Source organism: Dendrobates tinctorius, unplaced genomic scaffold (genome assembly GCF_039654945.1).
Source record: "Dendrobates tinctorius isolate UK_male_01 unplaced genomic scaffold, ASM3965494v1 ptg000071l, whole genome shotgun sequence".
NCBI lineage: Eukaryota > Metazoa > Chordata > Amphibia > Anura > Dendrobatidae > Dendrobates > Dendrobates tinctorius.
Genome location: NW_027361739.1, coordinates 7,815,601 through 7,838,166, shown reverse-complemented (window position 1 = coordinate 7,838,166; position 22,566 = coordinate 7,815,601). Strand labels below are relative to the sequence as shown.

Sequence of the window (22,566 nt, the reverse complement as noted above, 5' to 3'; positions counted from 1 at the left end):
TACTACATACTTGCTACATTCATACTACATAAATACTACATGCAACATACATACTACATATATACTACATACATACTACATATATACTACATACATACTACATATATACTACATGCATGCTACATACATACTACATGCTACATACATACTACATGCTACATACTACATATATACTACATGCATGCTACATACATACTACATGCTACATACATACTACATATATACTACATACATACTACATATATACTACATACATACTACATATATACTACATGCATGCTACATACATACTACATGCTACATACTACATATATACTACATGCATGCTACATACATACTACATGCTACATACATACTACATATATACTACATGCATGCTACATACATACTACATATATACTACATGCATGCTACATACATACTGCATGCTACATGCATGCTACATACATACTACATACATACTACATGCTACATACATACCACATATATACTACATACATACAATACATTCATACAATACATACATAGACATACAGTACATATAACATAGAGTAACATACTTACCAATACTTGTCACATTGTTCCCCGAAGCCATTGTCTTTTCCGGAATAAATATTAACATAACAAACCACAAAAATACTCACCCACGATCCGAAGCAGTCCACGAGTGTGTCCCACGACGATCTTGGGTAGAGAACGGCAGCATCAGCTGATGCTGCCGTTCTCTACGGGCTGTAGGAATCCAATGACGGAAGGTAGGTATCCTTCCGCACTGTATTCCTCCGCCACTTAAAAAAAAAAAAAGTCCCTAGTCTCACTTTATGCCATTGCTGTGTGGGAATTTCCCACGCAGCAATGGCATAAAGTGAGACTAGGGACTTTTTTTTTTTTTAAGTGGCGGAGGAATACAGTGCGGAAGGATACCTACCTTCCGTCATTGGATTCCTGCAGCCCGTAGAGAACGGCAGCATCATCTGATGCTGCAGTTCTCTACCCAAGATCGTCGTGGGACACACTCGTGGACTGCTTCGGATCGTGGGTGAGTATTTTTGTGGTTTGTTATGTTAATATTTATTCCGGAAAAGACACTGGCTTCGGGGAACAATGTGACAAGTATTGGTAAGTATGTTACTCTATGTTATATGTACTGTATGTCTATGTATGTATTGTATGAATGTATTGTATGTATGTAGTATATATGTGGTATGTATGTAGCATGTAGTATGTATGTAGTATGTATGTAGCATGCATGTAGCATGCAGTATGTATGTAGCATGCATGTAGTATATATGTAGTATGTATGTGGTATGTATGTAGCATGTAGTATGTATGTAGCATGCATGTAGTATATATGTAGTATGTATGTAGCATGTAGTATGTATGTAGTATGTAGTATGTATGTGGTATGTATGTAGCATGCATGTAGTATGTATGTAGCATGCATGTAGTATATATGTAGTATGTATGTAGCATGTATGTAGTATGTATGTGGTATGTATGTAGCATGTAGTATGTATGTAGCATGCATGTAGTATATATGTAGTATGTATGTAGCATGTAGTATGTATGTAGTATGTATGTAGTATGTATGTAGCATGCATGTAGTATGTATGTAGCATGCATGTAGTATGTATGTAGCATGCATGTAGTATATATGTAGTATGTATGTAGCATGTATGTAGTATGTATGTGGTATGTAGCATGTAGTATGTATGTAGCATGCATGTAGTATATATGTAGTATGTATGTAGTATGTAGTATGTATGTAGTATGTATGTGGTATGTATGTAGCATGTAGTATGTATGTAGCATGCATGTAGTATGTATGTAGCATGCAAGTAGTATGTATGTAGCATGCATGTAGTATGTATGTAGCATGTATGTAGTATGTATGTAGCATGTAGTATGTATGTAGCATGCATGTAGTATGTATGTAGTATTTTTTTTTTTTTTTAACATTTAACACATTAGCCGGATGATGGGACTACTACTGTCCCATCATTGGCTAATGTGTCAATCACTGTCATGGTAGCAGGCATCGCCCGATGGGACTTGTAGTCCCATCGGACGATGCTTGCACAGACCCCCGGACATCAGCACAGCCCCCCGGCAGGCCGGCACAGCCCCCCGGCAGGCCGGTACAGACCCCCACAGGGTGCACAGACCACCGGCAGGCCGGCACAGCCCCCCGGCAGGCCGGTACAGACCCCCACAGGGTGCACAGACCACCGGCAGGCCGGCACAGCCCCCCGGCAGGCCGGTACAGACCCCCACAGGGTGCACAGACCACCGGCAGGCCGGCACAGCCCCCCGGCAGGCCGGTACAGACCCCGGGCAGTCCACACAGCCCCCCCGGCAGGCCGGCACAGCCCCCCGGCAGGCCGGCAGAGACCCCCGGAAGGCCCGAAATGACGGCGCATCATGATGCGCACACACCGCGCATCTTGATGACGTCAGTCTGTCAATCAACTTTGAACTTCCGATTCCGATGCTGAATTCCGATATTGAAAAAATATCGGAAGTCGGTATCGGAATTCCGATACAGCAAGTATCGGCCGATACCCGATACTTGCGGTATCGGAATGCTCAACACTACTGATGACAGGTCTACAAAAAGGAGCATAGAGAATTGTTTGTTAGCTTTCGCTGTAAGTCGTTAGTAATTTTGGTCAGGGCAGTTTCAGTGGAATGATGAGAATGGAAGCTGGACTGTAGGTTGTCAAAGAGTGAGTTAGATGAGAGATAGGAGGAAAGTTCATCATGGACATGCTGTTTGAGGAGATTGAAGGCAAATAGGAGCACTGATGTGGGTGATAGCTAGACACAGAGGTCCAGTCGATGAATGGCTTCTTCAGGATGGGTGTAATCGTGGCATGTTTGAAAGCAGAAGGGAAGGTACAAGAGGTAAGCGATAACTTGAAAAGATGGGTTACGGCTAGGATAAACGTGGTGGTGAGGTTGGGGAGGAGGTGGAATGGATGGGGACAAGCAAGTGATGAGTTGCCATTTGGAGTGGAGATGAGTGAGCTATCCTTCAGTGATGATGGGGAGGAAGGTTATGGGGGAGGAGCATTGGTCTATTATACATAGGGGTTGTGGATGCGCAGTAAAGACTGGTCTTGTTTGGTTCACCTTATTTTTGAAATGTGCAGTGAAGTCTTCCACAGGGATCAGAGAGGTCAAAGGGGGCAGTGGGGGGCGAAGGAGGGAGTTAAAAGTGTTAAATAACTGTTTGGGGTTGTGGGGCAAAGCAGATGCAAGGGTTGTGAAATAGACCTGTGTAGCAGAGGTGAGGACTGATTTGAATGTGGAAGTTGCAGTTTTGAATGTGGTGAAGTTTTTGCGAATGTGTTTTCTTCCAACGCTACTTTTTAGAAAGGTTATTTTGCCAGGATTGTCTACTGATTCGTCACACTCTGCCAAGCATGAGAGGGACGACCTAGTCAATATCTGATGCCAGTGTGGTGTTGTAGAAAACGGTGACACTGTCTATGTCGTGGAGTGAAGATATGGAAAACAGCTGTAGAAAAGAGTCAAAGAGCATGTGAATGTATAGGTGTGAGGAATTTCTGCAGGGGTGTGCTAATTTCTGAACATGGGGTGCAAGTGAGGAGGATAGGGATGGGAAAGTGAGTAGATGGTGGTCAGATAGGATAGGGGGAGAGATGAGGCTGTGAGGTTAGACAGGGAGCAAAGGCGGTTGAAGATAAGGTCTAATGTATGTCCATCTGTGTGGATGGCTGCAAAGGAACACTGAGTAAGACCAAAGGATAAATCCTGGGACAGGAGTCTGGAGGCTGCAGGCTGGTGGGCATCAGTGGGGATGTTGAAGTTGTCCATGATGATGGTGAGAATGTCAGCAGAGAGAAAGTGTAGCCAGATGGAGAAGTGGTCAATAAAGGTAGTGGCATATGATGGCCACTTGGAGGTTAGAAGGAGAGTAGATCCAGACAGGATGGACTACAAAAGAAGGGAGGATGAGGAAGGGTAGAGGTAGGATTGGATTGAAGGTGCAGTTGTTAGAAAGGAGAAGACCCACTCAACTATGTCTATTGCCAGGTCAAGGATTGAAGGTGAAGTCCACCATAACATAGTGCAGTCGGTGAGGCTGTGTCGGAGGGTATTAACTGTGTTTCATTCAGGCCCAGTAATAATAGGTAACAAGAGGTAGAAAAGTCATGAATGAAATGGTGTTTATTACAGTCGGAACAAGAGTTCCAAAGTGCTCCAGAGAAAGGGCAAAGTCGAGTGGGTGTCAAATGTATGGGTTTGATGTTACAAAGATTGCAGTGGTTTGTAGTAGGTGGGGTGTGATTGGAGGAAGAATTAATGGGGGTATCAGCTGGGGAGGTCCAGGATTAGGAGATATATTGCAAGCAGTGAGAATAAGTAGTGTGAGAGAGGAGGTGAGGAAAGTAGAGTAGCTGGCTTGTTTTGTCTTTTAGTAGAAGCCATCTAGAGTTAAGAAGCAGGTAGGCAGATAAGATTTGATGATGAGGATTAGATGAGGAGGTAAGAGGGAAGGCGAGTTAACCATTTGTTTGTAGAGTGCTGGGATTTAGGGTTAGCAAAGTAGAGTAAAGATTAGTGGAACAAAAACTGTAAGGGCGTATGTAAGCATGGTGAAAGTGTAAGTGTGGGAAGATAAAGAGGTAAGCACAGTTAATAAACATTTGTAGCTCTTACCTTCTGGTCACTTCAGGGACATTTCTGGCATATTTCTAATGTGCACTTCAAAACTGCACTTGTGAAGATGCACTCAGAAACCCTATAATTACACTCTATATTGAAGGGCTTGCACACTCATGTCAACTGCACTTTAAAAATCTCTCAATAATACGTCCCGCTCCGGTCCACAGCAGGGGCCAAGCCTCTGCTGGCCGCGGACTCCCCGTCGCAGCCGTTAGCTGCGCAGGTGGTCTGTGATTCGCCACCCTACATCACTGCTGCTTGCCCCATTCCGGGGACTGCGGCTCACCCGTCCAAGGACTCCGCCGGGGCCTGTGGGGCTTCAGTGTCATCATCGTGCCGGAGTGCGCGAAGACTTCGCCAACGCCTCAGCAACTGGGCCCAGCAACTACTACGCCAAAAGACCACCATCCCGATCGGCGAGGGACGTCTGGACGGCTAAGTTGACTATATATTTACGGACCCATAGTCGGCCATACCGCGGCCCTATAGTGACCGGCTATTGCCGGAAGTAGTCGTGTTCTACCCGTTTGTGTTTGCTTGTTTTAGAGCCCCTGCGAGGGCAACCCGTGTTACTCCTTTTGGTGATCCAGCCGTTACTGAGGAAAGTTCCCTCTAGTCTTATAAACGTTATTATAGAAAGGACCAAATTGTCTCGCGACTCGTCACTGCATCCTGCGTACCTGCATTTATCACATTTGGCGTAGTCAGCAGGATGCAGTCTCCGAGCGCGGACAACGAGGGCCCCCGGCCTAGCATCTCTTTGGGAGCCATGCTAAGCAATCTACCCAGGTTCTCCGGCAGCAATACTATGCTGTGGAATTGGACGGAGCGAATGAGTGGGTTATTCAGGAAGCATCCGCTTACCCCTGACCTAGAGGCAGAAGTGGCCTTGATGGCGTTGGACAGGGAAGCCCGGGATACCGTAATGTTGAGGCCCCGGGGGCAGCGAAACACCTTCGTCAGGGTGTTACAGATCTTAGAAGAGGCCTATGGGGACCCGACCGATGTGGGGGAACTGAGAACCCGGATGTTTAGACGCATGTAGAAAGAGGGGGAAACAGTGACCAAGTATATGAATGTTTTGCAGGAACTGTTTTTAGCCATTGAAAGGAAGGATGGAGTCGGCGTGGGGACCGTGGACCTGTTAGTGACTGGGTTACAAGACACACTGACAAGACAGGCTTTGCGAGAGTGGGTGCGAGTGGACCCACATCTGACCTTTCAGAGATAGGGAAGGAGGCACGGGTTCGGGAGCAGGAGCAAGAGGTGATGGTCCCCGTGAGGATGGCTCGGAGTATCGAAGCATCCGTAAGCGCTCTGAGCGAACCCCACTGGGTACAAGAGGTGAAGCGAGAGATACAGAGTATTAAGGGTGAACTGGCCGAAGCCAAGAAATAGGCCACAAGGAGTCAGCCAGGGCCGGGTAGAGGAGGCATGAACCATCACGGCCCTCACCCAAGTCGGTCCCCACGACCACTTGCCTGTTACGATTGTGGAGAATTGGGACGCTCCGCCCGAGAGTGCCCACGTTCCAGGGGGAACCTGCCCCGCTGGCCAAGAGGAGCAGAGGACCCTGAGCCATGGGGACGCCTCCCAGAGCTGGAGCTCATCACATGGAGTGGTGGAAGTCACGAAGACCTGGTCGCGCGGTGCCCAGTGGTATGGGCAGAGATCGAAGGCTGTGCCGTGCGATGCCTAGTAGATACGGGATCACAAGTTGCCAGAGACTTATTTTCGGCAGCATTTTCCCGAAGCAGTGAGACCTCAGTGGGGAACAGTGATAAAGTTGGTAGCCACCAACCAGCTACCAGTTCCTGTCATCGGAGAAGCCTGGATGCAGATTTCAATAATCGGCAAATCACTCGGCCGCCGGGGAGTGGTCCTGACCCAGGGAGACACAAACAGCAAACATCCGGTTATTCAGGGTATGAACATACTACGAGAGTTCGGCAACCTCCTCCGAGCCACTGGGGTTCTCGCACGGCCCAAGGGCAGGTCTAACAGCGGTTGCTGCGGGAGGCGCAAATGCTCCAGGAGTGCCAGGAGGGTGAGACGCTGGGCAAGGTCATCGCACCGGTGGCCCCCCCGCTCGTGCTTCCTCCAGGGCAGATGGTGGTAGCTCTGCCAATCCACGCCCCGATGCCACTGGAGGGCGTGGAGGTGCAGGTGGAACCATGTTACTGGGAGCGCCTGCACCCTGGCATACTGGTAGCCCGCTCCCTGGCCACAGTGCGGTAGGGGACCGTCCTGGTGCGTTTGTGTCAACCTGAAAGACCAAGATATCGCCCTGAAGCCCTGGGCCGAAATGGCCAAACTAGTGAGGTCTTTGGAGGAGATGCTGCCGGACCCCGTGGTCCAGTTGAAGGTGCAGCCCGAAGATCCTTGGGCAGTAACGGTACGAACCCAACAGATTGCCGTATCCTCGACCCAGGAGAAAGGTCGAGCCATCCTGGAGAGAATGCGGGCCGAACTTTCCGGCCTAGTGCCAGCCCAACTTCTCCAGGTAGAGACACTTCTTGGACAATTTTACAGTGTCTTCGCCAGCCACGAGGATGACTTCGGATGTACCACGGCCATCATGCATGGGATCCCCACGGCAGGAGTGGCCCCCATCTGGGAGCGATATCGGCAAATACCACCACAGCTATACCAGGAAGTGAAAACTCTATTAGTCCAAATGCTTCGGAAGGGGGTCATACGAGAAAGCCAGAGCCCTTGGGCGGCCCCTATTGTTCTGGTTCAGAAAAAAGATGGCACTCTGCCCTGGGGAACGCGATGTACTTCTCAACCCTAGACCTGGCCAGTGGGTACTGGCAGGTGCCGATGTTGGAGGAAGACAGAGAAAGGACGGCATTCATCCTTCCCATGGGACTGTTCGAGTTCAATCGGATGCCGTTTGGGCTGGCCAACGCCCCAGGAACTTTTCAGCGGTTGATGGAGCGGTGTCTAGGAGACCTCAACTTTGAAGCCACATTGATATACCTGGACGATATTATCATCTATTCCGCCACGTTCGAGGACCACCTGAGGCGGTTGGGGCAGGTGCTCGGCTGGCTGCAGAAGTACGGGTTAAAGGTAAAGCCCCAGAAATGCCACCTGTTCCGCACCCAGATCAAATACCTGGGGCACACCGTCTTGGCAGAGGGCATCCGACCATCACTGGAAAAGGTCGCTGCCGTCCAGGGGTGGCCTACCCCCGAAACTGTAAAGGACGCAGGGCCTTCTTGGGGTTGGCCGGCTACTACCGTCGATTCGTGAAGAATTTTGCACGCCGAGCTCGAGCCCTGCAAGACCTGCTGAAGGGGGCTCCCGCTGGGGCGCATGGACGGAAGATCCAGTGGCATCAACCGCAAGAGGATGCGTTTCAAGATCTCAAAGCTGCTCTCTTGGACGCCCCGGTATTGGCGTATGCGGATTTCTCGCAACCGTTCATCCTGCATACCGACTGGAGCCTCCAGGGACTAGGAGCTGTGTTGTCACAGGTGCAGGACGGCCGGGAGAAAGTGATCGCCTAAGGTAGCCGGTCGCTGCACGACTCAGAACGTAACCCGGACAATTACAGCTCCTTTAAGCTCGAGCTTCTCGCAGTAGTGTGGGCAATGACGGAGCGATTCGCAGAGTACCTGGCGGGCTCCTAAGTAGTAGTGCGGACTGATAACAACCCGTTAGCCCATTTGGAGAATGCCAAACTGGGGGCCTTAGAGCAGCGGTGGGTGGCTCGGATGGCCAAATTCAAGTATAAGATCATCTACAAACGGGGTGCTGAAAACGTGCACGCCGACGCGCTCTCCGGAATCCGACACACCACCTCAGGAAGAAGTTGAGACGACGAATTAGAAGCAGACGAGACGCTGTTCGCCCTCACCACCACCGCACCTACAGTCAACACGCAGGAAGTGCCTCATCCGGGGCTCCTAGGAGGGATGCTGGAACAGCCCCTTGACAAATGGATTCAGCAGCAACAGAAAGATACAGAAGTTGGACTCCTGCGCCGATGGGTGGCCACCGGTAAATTGCCCACGGGCTCACAGAGACAGGCTTTGACCCAAGATATGTTGCTAATGTTGCTCCAGTGGGAAAGACTAATCATCACAAAGGGACTTTTATATCGAAAAGCCATGTCACGAACCACGTCAGCTACGATATGGCAGGTGATCGTGCCGGGAGCCCATCTCAACCAACTAGCCCATGAGAAGGGGGCTCATTTTGGGGCTCAAAAGACTTTACAATGGTTGCAGCAGATAGCATACCACCCACGCTTGCACGCTGCTGTTGAAGAAGTTTGCCGAACCTGCCGCTCGTGCGAGCTCGCTAAACCCACCGTGCAACGAGCCCCGGTGCAAACTATCGTAACATCAGCCCCTCTGGAGCTTCTTACGGTGGGCTATCTGACCATAGGTCCTGCCTATCAGGGATATGAACATTGTCTCGTTATGGTGGACCATTTCACCAAATTCGCCGTGATCACCCCCACTCGAGACCAAACAGCGGAGTCGGCTGCCTATGCGATTTGTAGGAACTCTATTCAAGTGTGTGGCTGTCCACAACAAATACATTCGGACCAAGGAGCGTGCTTCCTAGGAAAAGTCATGGAAGAGCTACACCATCTTTACGGTATCGATAAATCGCGGACTACGCTGCACCACCCGCAGGGAAACGGAGCCTGCGAACGATTCAATCGCACACTAATCCAAATGATGCGCACCCTGGAGAGCGACCGCAAGGCCCGCTGGCCTGAATATATCCCCGAGCTGGTGTGGATATATAACAATTGGGTGCATCGAGTGACTGGTTACACCCCCTACTCATTGCTGTTCGGCCGGGAAGGCAAAGGAATTACGGAAGTGGAATTGAACCCGGAGGAGCCCCAACCCTGGGCCGGGGTATCCTCGTGGGTCCACAACCACCGACACCGGCTGCAGACCCTCCACCGTATCGTCCATACGAAGCTCCAGGATCTAGAACACCAAGGGGGAGCACTGCCCCCGCCCATTGACTTTCAGACTGGGGATAGGGTACTCGTACTTGATCAACGTCCCCAAAACAAGTTAGAACCATGGTGGGAGGTGAACCCATACCGAGTGTTATGCCGAATAAGCCCTGACGGGCCTGTGTATGAGATACAATCAGATGGAAGCAACGTGCCCCTCACTCGGGTTGTGCACCGTAACATGTTACGGCCTTGTACATCTATCGATTCCCCACAGCTCGAACCGACCCTCCAGGTCCCCGACCCCCCGCCCACGGTCTGGGACCTGTATGATGAAGAGGACTTCCCCGTCGCAGCTGCGGGTCGCTCCAGTACTGGCACAACAATAGACCCGGGAATTCCACCAGAACCAACTATGCGACCACCCTCCACCACCCCAAAAGACTCCACTACACCCGAGCTTCGATCTTCCGAGCGGTCAACAGCTGGCAAACCCCCTGAACGTTACGAACAGGACCAGTTTGTATGGCGACAAGGACTGTCATCCCAAAAAACTAACCCGAGTCTACGAAAACCCTCGCCAGAGGACTGGAGAGCATACAGGTTGGGGGAGTGTGGGAGGGACGGCCCCCATCGAGTGTCCGGGCCGGAACCAAGGGAGCCGTCATCTGGGTTCTGGGGCAAACTGTCCCCAGGGGACAGAGCTCGAAAACGGACCTTTGTGACAGACAGATGGGCTGGGGGAGGGACCAGTATAAAGGAGGTGGGAAATCCCCGGGACGATGGGTCAGCAGACTGACACAGAGACAGCAGGAGACCGTAGGAGCAGCTGAAAGGGAGAGCGACTCACCAGTGCCAGGGAGGACGCTCACCGATGACTCCAGAAGGACGGTACCGAGGCAGTCATCCGGGACTTGCTGCCCCACTCCAGCCCGCAGCCACTGCAGCCCCAGTTCAACCCGTGGCCGCTGCCGCCTCCCCTCAGCCCGCGGCTGTGGCCGCTGCCATCTCGCTCCAGCCCGCGGCTGCGGCCTGTTCCCCGCCACCCGAAGCCCCCCTGCTCTCGCCAGTGGCGGCGGCAAGTACAGTGCTGCCGGCGGCCACCACTGTCCCGCTCCAGTCCGCAGCAGGGGCCGAGCCTCTGCTGGCCGCGGACTCCCCGTCGCAGCTGATAGCTGCGCAGGTGGTCTGTGATTCACCACCCTACATCGCTGCCGCTTTCCCCAGTCCGGGGACTGCGGCCCACCCGTCCAAGGACTCCGCCGGGGCCTGTGGAGCTTCAGTGTCATCAGCGCACCAGAGCGCGCAAAGACTTCACCAACGCCTCAGCAACTGGGCCCAGCGACTACTACGCTGAAAGACCACCATCCCGAGCGGCGAGGGACGTCTGGACAACTAAGTTGACTATATATTTACGGACCCGTAGTCGGCCATACCGCGGCCCTATAGTGACCGGCTATTGCCGGAAGTAGTCGTGTTCTACCCGTTTGTGTTTGCTTGTTTTAGAGCCCCCTTTGGGGATCTAGCCTTTACTGAGGAAAGTTCCCTCTAGTCTTATAAACATTATTATAGAAAGCACCAAATTGTCTCGCGACTCGTCACTGCATCCTGCGTACCCGCAATTACCACACCTCCATACAGTAATAGCGCTAACTCTGTAAATTCTTATAGTTATAGATTAGACACCCATGTGCCTTCAATTAGTAATAGAGCATCCTCTGCCTCCATACAGTCCTAGAGCCCCCCAGTGTACTTCCATGTAGCAATACTGCCCCCCACTATTCCTCCGTACAATACTAATCTCTCCCACCTTAAACTCCTCAAGTGTCCTTGTACTAAATACTGTATATTAAAATGAACTGAAATTAACTTCACTCCCATGATGAGAGCTGATGGTCTCTTCCTTCTCCATTGCATTCTGGAGCCACGCGTAAATGGCATGATGAACGGGGGATACTGTTAAAGTGATAGGATCTGCCAGAAAAAAAAGCGTCTCCCATTCTGGATCATAGTCCAGTACATAAAGTATTCAGATACTGTGTATGAGTAAAATGTGTCAATTAATGTGATGTAATAAGACAAGAATCAGAGCACAATTTATTATGAACTATAAACATAAGCTGAATGTATTTCTGTGATATGAAAGGTATAAAGTTATATTACGCTGAATATAAAAACATCATCAAATAGGCCCCCTCTTTGTCACTTAGATTAACACGTTTCTACTCCTCTCCCAAAGTCATTAACAAACTACAAAATATATTGGCAATTTGGTACACGCTTCATTTCTCAAATGGAAAAAAAATAGACCTGCAAACAATGATTTAATGCACTAATTAACAAACGGAGGGATCTGTAGCATACATCATACAGTATATAATATGGATTGAGAGTTGGTCATGTAAAAACCAAGGCATGTCTTAATGGCTTCTACCACACAAGGGTGCAGACTACATGATCTGGTTGATCGACAGGAAAGACCTGGCTGGATATCTTGCAATAATCATTTATACTAGTTTGAACTCCTCATTATGTGGCATCAGGTACATGAAAAATGTGTATTTCCACAATATCTTTAAGAAGCACTCCCATCAAATTTTTTATCCTCTATTATATAGCGATTGGAACTGTAGAATTGTAGTTCTAATGATGACTCATGCAGGGAAAAGAGACTTTCTGCTTGAACATAGAGCTTAGAAGGATTCAGCTAGTCAGATCTTAATCATGTGATGTCATAGAACTAATGGAAAAGGGAAGAATTAACTGAGTAGAAAGGTAAAATGAGCAATTGTAAGTAGTACACAGTCCTTTTAAAATGATAACTGCAATATATTAACAGGATAATAACCTATATAATATAATACAACAGGATATAACCTGTTATATAATAACAGGATAATTGAAATAATGACTACAACCTTCTGTTAACTTATACTATCTACAGAAAATTGCTGTTAACCGCTTAGTCACCAACCTCATTTTGACGTTAATGACCAGGCCAAAGTTTAGAACTCTGACCACTGTCACTTTATGTGGTTATAACTCTGGAACTCTTCAACGGATCCCACTGATTCTGAGTCTGTTTTTTCATGGCATATTGTACTTCATGATAGTGGTAAAATTTGTTTGATATGACTTTTATTTGTGAAAATATTGCAATTTGTCAAAAATATTGAAAAAAATGCAATTTTCAAACTTTATACTTTTAAATTAGTTAGTGCTAGGTGTCGGATTTCTGTCGCTGCACAGCGAGAATGCCAAGCCTTTCTTCCAGCAGTCTCCCATTCCTCTCCAGCCACAGAGGAGGTTGCTCAGCAAACTCGTCAGTCCAGGCGCTCTGCCCAGGCCAGCTCCATGGGGTTGCTTGCTGTTGCCACCTCTGGCACAGCTATGGCAATACATGTTGCTCAGCAGCGAGATTCTCCTGGGACTAAGTCCCCATGTCGGGCCACTGAGCATGTCCGTGGAGTGATCTCCCATTGGAGATCGAAGGTCACGTACTCAGGTCCTGCTCCTGTTCGGATTGGCCCATCCGAGAAGCCAGGAAGGTCCCGGACGCTCGCGGCTATAAAAGGTTTGCATGGCCGCTCGGCCATGCGCTAGGATAGACTGTATTTACAGACTATGTGGAGTGAGTGATGTATGCACGTATGAATGTCTCTGGTGAATGACTCATTAAGAAACCCCTACCCTTGGTACGCATGTGTTGTGCAGCCTAGCCTGCTAGCGCCCAGGCTTAGGCGTAGGTAGGTCAGAGGTTGAGTCAGGCATCAGTCCTCACCAGTGACTCGGCACGCCTCAATGCACGTGCTCCACACTCCATAGCCAGCGTCTATAGCGGCACTCGCGGCAGCGACGCCGCGCGCTCAGTGGGCCTAGAGGGACTCTAACTCAGTTTCCTTTGGGTAGAGTTCTGTGGCCGTACACTGTGCACTCTTTTGGCCGGGTTCTGAGAGCTAAACAGGCTCCGGCATCTACGTTCAGCGGTTGTTCGCTCCTGTTCACATTGGGTGACGTAACCCACGTGTGACTGTTTTCACACCGCTAGATTTTCCCGCCATTATTTAGCAGCAGTGTACCACCTCTGCACGGTGGACCCCGTGCTGCGAACGCACCTACTACTATTTTATGATTTGGTGCGTTCCGCCAGCTCTAACAGTTAGTCATGCTGTACAAAATAATTAATAAATATTTCCCATATGTCTACTTTACATCTGCATAATTTTTCAAGCATCATTTTATTTTGTTAGGATGTTAAAAGGGTTAAAAGTTTAGCTGCTTTTTCAACACATTTGCAAAATCTGTTTCTTTAGGGACCTATTCAGGTTTCAATGGACTTTGCCGGGCCTATATATTTGAAACTGCCCAAAAGTGATAGCATTTTAAAAACCGCACCCCTCACATATTTCAAAACTATTGTGAGAAATTTGTTTTAAACCTTTGGGTGTTACACAGGAACTAATGCAACACACCCACAAGGATTATATCCAAGGATGTAGTAAGCATTTTGAACACACAGGTACTATACAGAATTTAATAACATGAGGTCATCTAAGGCCTCTTTCATACATCAGTTTTTTAGAATCAGTCGCAATCTGTCAAAGTGTGCAAAAAACGGACCCTGTGCAGATTGTAAAAAACTGATGCACCGGATCCGTTTTTTTGACGGATCCATCGCAGAAGCTGTTGTAGGAATTTTAAAGGAATAGAATTTTGGAGAGTGAGAGATAGAGAGATAGAGATTTTTTTATGTGCCAGAATGGAAAAAGCAGCTGCAGGGGTTAAATTAAAGGAATAGAAATTCTTCAGGGCATGCTCAGTTTTAAAAAAACGGAATCCGTCGCTGGATTCCGTCTGTTGACGGACAGTGACAGATCCTGCGCCCATAGGCTTCCATTATAGCCAACGATGGACGCCGCTGGATCCGTCGCTGTCCAGCTTTGTTGGATGAATGGTAGCTCTCTCCCGACTTCCTCATACACAAGAACCCACCACTGACATCCCTGTGTTCTATATAAGAGTTTATAAAATAAAACAACAGAAAGAGGATGATGCCTTGTGTATTACATTTTGACAAACTAATATATAAACCTTTAAATTGGTGCTAGGCTAAAGGCAAAGTTAGTGATTGCTGATACCTAGCAGTTCCAGGCGTGACTTTATTTCTCTAAAGGCGTTCTGGGCTTTGCACCAATCAATAGCAGGTGTGTATATTAGAAAAAAGATACTATACTCGGCACTGTCACTCAAACAAAATGTAGCATCGGCTTAATGATAAAAATAAAAGATGCCATATTATACATACAGTCTTAAAAGATATAACGTTTCAGGTATCTACTCCTCTTAATCAGACTAAAAACATGACACCTGTATAAATCCAGATTTCTGTACAAGAGTTACAGGGTGAAGGCCAGGGCAACCTCTGAGTCTAACACATACTGTACATATGTGAAAGATATATCTTAAATATTTGATAGGTGTGGGTGCTAATGCTGGGACAGCCATATTCCAGGTGAACAGAGGCCCTATGTGTGCTGCTAAGATTTTAGAGTGGACTCCTTAATTTTCAGTGCTCCATGTTGAAATGAATAGACAAAAAATTGCATTCATGGCCACCTCTTCATTTCGGACAATGGCATTATAGCCACATTGTAGAGAGGTGGGACCCACACCCTATCGGTACGCCATAGCTTTCCCAGATCAGATCATCCCATTAATGTTTCCTTTTGTGTGAAGGGTAGACTTTGTGATTTAACTCTGCTTGAATGTAGCAAACCACATTGGGAGTCTGCCAGCAAACGATGCTGTGCAAATCAAGCACAGGCATTCTTAGCACCCTTGGCATAGGCGAACAGTTCCATGCAAAATCCACTTACTTTTCTGGCTCCTGTAAAAGTCAAGTTTCTCAATCAAGGAAAAAGGTGGATATAGATAAAAAAACAGAAGTTGGGAAGTTGCACTGGATGGTTTGGCTGTGCCAATAGTGCACTGAGCATAGACTCCCTTTAAGAATTCTTTTGCTAAGGAGTCTGTTTTTAATGGTCATGATTGAAGTCATTATTTCTTGACCCTTTGAGAAGATGTATCTGGCCCACTAGTGATGCTGTTTGTTTTTGTGGCAGATTTTGCTAAAGGTTTTTAAGCTAAGGAGAAGTGGATATGTAAAGAAGAAAAAATTATACAGGAACAACTGACGTTTCTTTTCTCATTTGCGTCCACTCTTTTGTTTGACTATAAAAAGCTGCTACAAGCTTCAGTGCGCGTTTCAAGCCTTAGGTATTAACAAGCATATCATTTTACAGGTAGGAATGAAGCAGAGAATTAAGTAGGGAATATGAACTAAAACAATATTTTGAAAATGTAAACCTTTTCTTGTAACATAGAGTTCTTCTCAGGAGGAACAGGAAATTATTTCAATGTTTCAGGCGTATTTAGTTACCATTGTGAGAACGTAAAGAACGCTTAACCCAGAAATGGATACATAAATTTAAAAAGAAATATAGTTGCCCTCACTGTTTGCTACTCTGCTGCATTTTCTGCAGATAGTCATGTAGAAATCAATAAATCACTGATCAGTTACGTCTTCGGCTGGTAGCGGACATAAGCTCTGCCTTTTAGACAAAGGTTGGAGTATGGCCACTTTTTCTGCTACTACAGACAGGACACAGCAGGGAGATTTCTCCTAAGGGACCGTTGTCTCACAGCCTCACATAGGACAGTGAGTAGTGGGAACATGGTGGAGCTCCTAAGACACAAAGAAGATACCATTAAACATTTCGAAGTTTTGGCTATAATTTGAATCAAAATCCAACAAATATTACAGCCTTACTTTGACAAAGATCTTCCAGAGGAAAAACAGGCAAAGGCACAGGATCTATTTTTGCTTCACTGACTACAGCAAAGCCTTCGAATGTGTTGATTATAAGAAACTTTGAAGTACCATAAAGGATATGGATGTGCCAGACCATCGGATCTGCCTTGTTAGGAACCTTTACATCGACCAAGAAGCAACAATCCAAATGGAACACGATGAGCCGAAATGGTTCAAAGTAGAGCAAGGTGTCAGACAAGGCTGCATCCTGTCACCATTTCTCTTCAATTTGCAGAAGCTGTTTTCAGGAAGGCTAGATTTGTGAAAAAGAAAAAGGAATCAAAATTGCTGGATGAATAATCAACAATCTTAAGTATACATACGATATAATATTGATAGCAACAAGTATAGATGGAATGAAGAACTTATTAAGGAGCATCAAAATGGAAAGCTCGAATATGAGATTGCTACTTAACTCAAAGAAAACAAAGATATTGACTACGGCCAGGTACCACCAAGACACATTTGACATGGATGGCGATGAACTGGAAGTTGGAAAGGACTTCAACCTACTTGAATAGATGATCATTCAAGATGCATCGACAACAGCAAAAGACAATAGGAGAATAGCTATGGGCAAATCAACGATAAGTGACCGGGCAAGGTCTTGAAATCAAGGAACATTTCACTGGTAACACACAGCTCATACATAGTTTAGTATTTTTTTTTTTTATGGTAACATATGGAAGTGAAGCCTGGATGATAAAGAAACAAGACAGAAGAAAAATTGACAGAAGAAGAATGTAATGAAGATCACATTTGGCAAGAAGAACAAATTCATTTTGGAACAAATTAAGCCAGACATATCACTCAAAGCAAGTATCATCAAGCTGCGACTTGCATACTTTGGTCACATCATACAAAGACAGTAAAAATCACTGGAGAAGGACATCATGGTTGAAATAATAGAAGGAACAAGGCAAAGAGAAATACCAGCAAACCGATGGCTTGATATTATCAGGATAACAGCGGAGAAGACCCTGGTTGGTCTATCAAGACTTGCACAAGATTGATCCTCCTACAGATCATTTTTCCATGATATCGGCAAAGCTCTAGATTGAGCCAAAGGCTGTTAAAAAGAAGCGACAAAACAGGTTCTAAGTATAGAAAATTACTGATAAAATAACTTTTGAGATATTTTTTCATGTTTGTAACGTTTTCTGTGTTTTAGTTTTCCCTAAAGTGATCATAAAGTCAATTATTTTTGACTTTCAGTTTTGTGAACATTGATTATACTCTTTGTATATTATAATATTTATTACTATATGTTGACATGAACAAAGTGTTTAGTTCACTGAAATTTGTTGTCTCTTTATTGCTTCTCTGTGTCATATGTATGCAGAACACTAAATATCACTTGTAATCAAATTGGAAAAAGCTTTTATGTTGTACCATTTGATATGTATGAGAAGAACATAGAAATAGAGAATTCAAATAGAGAAAAACTTCCACAAAAATTCAGCTATTAGTGCTTTACATGGAGGAAGACGTTGGGTCTAACAAAATGCACACCAGAATTAGAAATATTTGTTCTCTACTATTTTCTTCACTAAAACTGGGAACAGATTAATCAACTACATATATATACAGTATATATATATATATATATATATATATATATACACTGTTTGTGTGTGTGCATTTCCATCAATAGTAGCTGAGCTGCAGTACCCATGAACAGCAACTACACAATGGCCCCAATTCTTGAAAAGCAGCGATATTCTCAACAGTCTAGATGGGGGTTGTGTGGTGGAGTCAGAAAAGGTGTATGCTTCTTCATGAATCAGGAGCATATGATCAGTGGCGTGCACCTTTTTGTGCCACACCAGAAGTTTTACTCCAGTCCCTCACTGGAATAAGATTTTGGTGCTGTTAATGCCATCCACCATAGCGTGCTCCCATTGCACCCCTATCCCAACCCAGCTCTGCCCATTTTTGGAGGAACTTGGAGAAACTTTAATGAAAACGCTTAGTTACCAACCTTTCTGGTTTTCTGGTTGCCTAGCTTATTCCCCTGCTATCCTCCTTGATTTTGTTATGATTAGGTTACCGAGGAGGATAGACAGGGAATAAGCTAGGCAACCAGAAGACAAGAAAGGTTGGTAACTAAGCGGATTGCAGACCCCTAAACCTAACAACACAACTAGAATTAGCTGTGGGATGTACCCTAGATGCCTCGGCACAGCCAAAGAGTTAACTAAGCCTAAAGCAAGAAAGGGGAAAGTTAAACTGCCCCGGAGTAGAACCCCAAAGGAATAGATAGCCCGCATGAGACAAGATGAAGCACAAACACAGGCAGAAAATAGAGTAAGCAAATGATGGGGCCCAAACTGTCTAGATAGAACAGGACAGGAAAGATACTGTCTGCAATCACGCAAAAAACCCTAAGAAAAATCCAACAAGTCTGATATATGGTGTGAACTGGAAGCAAAGCAAAAGATAGTGATATAACAGGGGACTAGCAATACTGAACAGACTGACATAAGCTGTGGCATATGGAACGGGATCCAGCACTGGTCCCAGCAGGGAACAATGCTGAACCCACACAGCAAAGCAGAAAGCAGAGAAAGGCAAAAACTGGATCAAATGCAAAAAGATTCCAGCAAACAAATAACTTATTTGAGCGGTGCAGGTCAAAGCAGGGGGCAAGCGGACTTCAAAATGCACAGGAAGAAAACCAAATCACCAGCAACTGATGGAAGCTTGCTGACTTAAATCTTCCCAGTCTGTAACACCTGACCTCAAATCATCCTCTTCAGGTGATTGACTTCTGTCAACCCAACCAGCTCCATTACCCGCAGCAACCACCAGAGGGAACCCAAACTCAGAGGTCAGGTCAAGAGTGTTCACAACAGTTCTGACTTTATTCACTGTTTACGTACATCCAACTGCCAAAGGACCTGCTAATGGCTTGTAGGGAGGTGTTGGTGTCAAACCCCCACTGATCTGATAACCTAGTCTAAGGAAAGGCCATCAATATCAGTAAGTATTGGACAACCTCTTTTGTCCTCAGAAAACTATTTATTATCTCACTATTGAAAAATACCAATAGAGAAAACTGTATAAACAAAAAAAAACAGTTTAGGACACAGAGTCAATGTTCATATCAGGGCTCTCAAATTTGAAGCGGTTATATGATACTTAGTTAAATGGTCACTATAATTTTAACAAATTGTTCATGGATCAGTTGTGTGAGTGGATATAAGAATCTTTTAAATAAAACTTATCAGACAAATTACCAGAGCTTTTTTTTGTGCTGATGAACCACTTCTCCTTCCACACTGAGATGCGCAAAGTCTTGTCTTGCAGCTTCAAACAACTGTTACACCTCAGTACAATGCTGGATTCACAGCCACACTGCTCAGTAATGCTGTATAATATCCTCCAATCTGCTTTATATGCTTCTGCTTCTAAATGTGTTACACAAAGAAGAGCAGGAATCCCTCTATTTCTGTGTGTGTATGGAAGAGGTCATAGCAGCATGTCTCTATCCACTAGATCAGAGACAACTGAAAATTAGAGATTGAGTCTGCAGAAGGTTAAACTGGTGAAAAATGCAGGATAAAAGTAATTTAATGGCCCGAAAAAGTTTTATTCCTCATGTACACACTTATGATGGGCTATTTAAAAACCTGAAATGTCATGTACTCTTTAAGTCTATGTACTACTTACAATAGGATAAAGCAACCAGAAATGTGGCTCATGCAGTTCCAGGGGAGGGAAGCTTTGCATAGGCATTAGAGACATAATTTGAGATCAGTCTTTTGACCTCAATGACATGTCCTATAAAATATAACTTAAGTACATGGCATAAGCACTCCCGTAACATCCCTCGCTCATCATTTCTGTTTTAATTGCCAGAAAATAACAACTTTCTAGCCAGACTTGCCTTGTAAATTATGTGGGTGCAATCAAGTTATTACTAACATTATTTTTTTTTCTAACGATGTACACTAGTAATGTTCCCCCTTGAGACAGGCTGACCCGACCCCATCACCAGCATTGGTTATATTCATCTGAACTTTATAAACACTTACAACGCTAGATATGCACATTATGTAGACAGTGAAATTATAGACTCAGTGATAAGGCGTTAGTCAATTACTATTAGACTTTATCATGTGTTTTTAAGGTTTTTCTCAGTTAAAGCTACAGAATATTATTATTAGTCTTTTAAGCTGAATTTCAGTTTGCTTTGCAGTGATTTTCACCAGTCCTTTACAAAAAAGACAAGAGGTCTCCAAAACAAAGATAGTGAAGAATTTTAATGTGCAATACATACAGTAGTCACATCACAAACGTCTTGGTCTGTCCAGACCTTCATCAGTGTGCTAAAGAGATTAGCCTTGATTTATACAATGGGCACAAATTGAGTGGTAGGCAATAGAATGGGTATGGTGGAGGTACGACGGTTTCTTCATATGGAGGATCAGAGAAAATGTGAGGGAGCGTATTCTTCCTCAGGATGCAGTATCCACTGCTTGTCAGTGTGATCCGACTTTATCGGATGAGAAGATGGAAAAAAAAAATCTCCATCCTCTCCATTCTGTCAGTCTGTGAAAATCAGACTGCACCCAGATCTCATCCAAAAGCGGTCTGATGTTTTCCACAGACTCATTGACTTACATGGCCGAGTGCGATATAATAATCAAATCCAACTTGAGTATGCTTCGATTTTTTTCCTCAGACCAATTCAGTCAGAGATTGGATATGTGCATGGCCACCATAGAATAACAAATATTAACAAAGTTGTATACACTAAAAGATCCATGCTAAAGTACTGTGCTGATGGCTATCTCATCATCTCTGCCACCCTTGAGGTACTGGGAGGAGAAGCACTAGTTGTGTAATCTACTGGTGCTTCTCACAAAATTAGAATTTCATCAAAAGTTAATTTATTTCAGTTCAATTCAAAAAGTGAAACTCATATTTTATAGAGTCAGTACAAACAGAGCGATCTATGTCACGTGTTTATTTCTGGTAATGTTGATGATTATGGCTTACAGCCAATGAAAACTCAAAAGTCATTATCTCAGTAAATTAGAATACTTTATAACACCAGCTTGAAAAATGATTTTCAAATCTGAAATGTTGGCCTACTGAAATGTTTGTTCAGTAAATGCACTCAATACTTGGTCTGGGCTACTTTTGCATCAATTACTGCATCAATGCGGTGTGGCATGGAGGCGATCAGCCTGTGGCACTGCTGAGGTGTTATGGAAGCCCAGGTTGCTTTGATAGCAGCCTTCAGCTCGTCTGCATTGTTGGGTCTGGTGTCTCTCATCTTCCCCTTGACAATATCCCATAGATTCTCTATGGGGTTAAGGTCAGGTGAGTTTTCTGGCCAATCAAGCACAGTGATACTGTTGTATGTAAACCAGGTATTGGTACTTTTGGCAGTGTTGACAGGCGCCAAGTCCTGCTGGAGAATGAAGTTTCCATCTCCAATAAGCTTGTCAGCAGATGGAAGCATGAAGTGCTCTAATATTCCCTGGTAGAGGGCTGCGCTGACTTTGGTCTTGATAAAACACAGTAGGCCTACACCAGCAGATGACATGGCTCCCCAAACAATCACTGATTGTGGAAGCTCCACACTAGACCTCAAGCAGCTTGGATTGTGGCCTCTCCACTCTTCCCCAGACTCTGGGACCTTGATTTACAAATGAAATGCAAAATTTACTTTCCTTTTGGAATGTGTCAATGACTGTTTTCTAGACATCTGTCAAGTCAGAAATCTTCCCCATGATTGTGGAGCCTACTGAAACAGACTAAGGGACTTTTTTAAATGCTTAGGAAGCCTTTGCAGGAGTTTTTAGTTAATTTTTCTAATTTACTGAGACAATGACTCTTGTCATTTGTCTTGAAATAGATCACTCTGTATGTAATCTAATATATAAAGCTCAAAGTGTGTATGTATGTATGTATGTGTGTATGTATGTGTGTGTGTATGTCTGGGATAGGTATCCGCACCGCCACAAAATTTGGCACAGTCACACGTCTGGACCCCGAGAGCGTCCTAAGCTATGTTGTGAGGCGAAATTTTACCCCCGCGCGTTCCAATTCACCAAACAAA

General features: G+C 45.5%; 1 protein-coding gene across 1 annotated transcript in view; it reads left to right on the top strand.

The window, feature by feature from the left end:
- ASIC2 (acid sensing ion channel subunit 2) overlaps positions 1–22,566 on the top strand; it is a 1,315,134-nt gene that overhangs the window by 645,785 nt on the left and 646,783 nt on the right. The gene's annotated exons all lie outside the window — the stretch shown is intronic.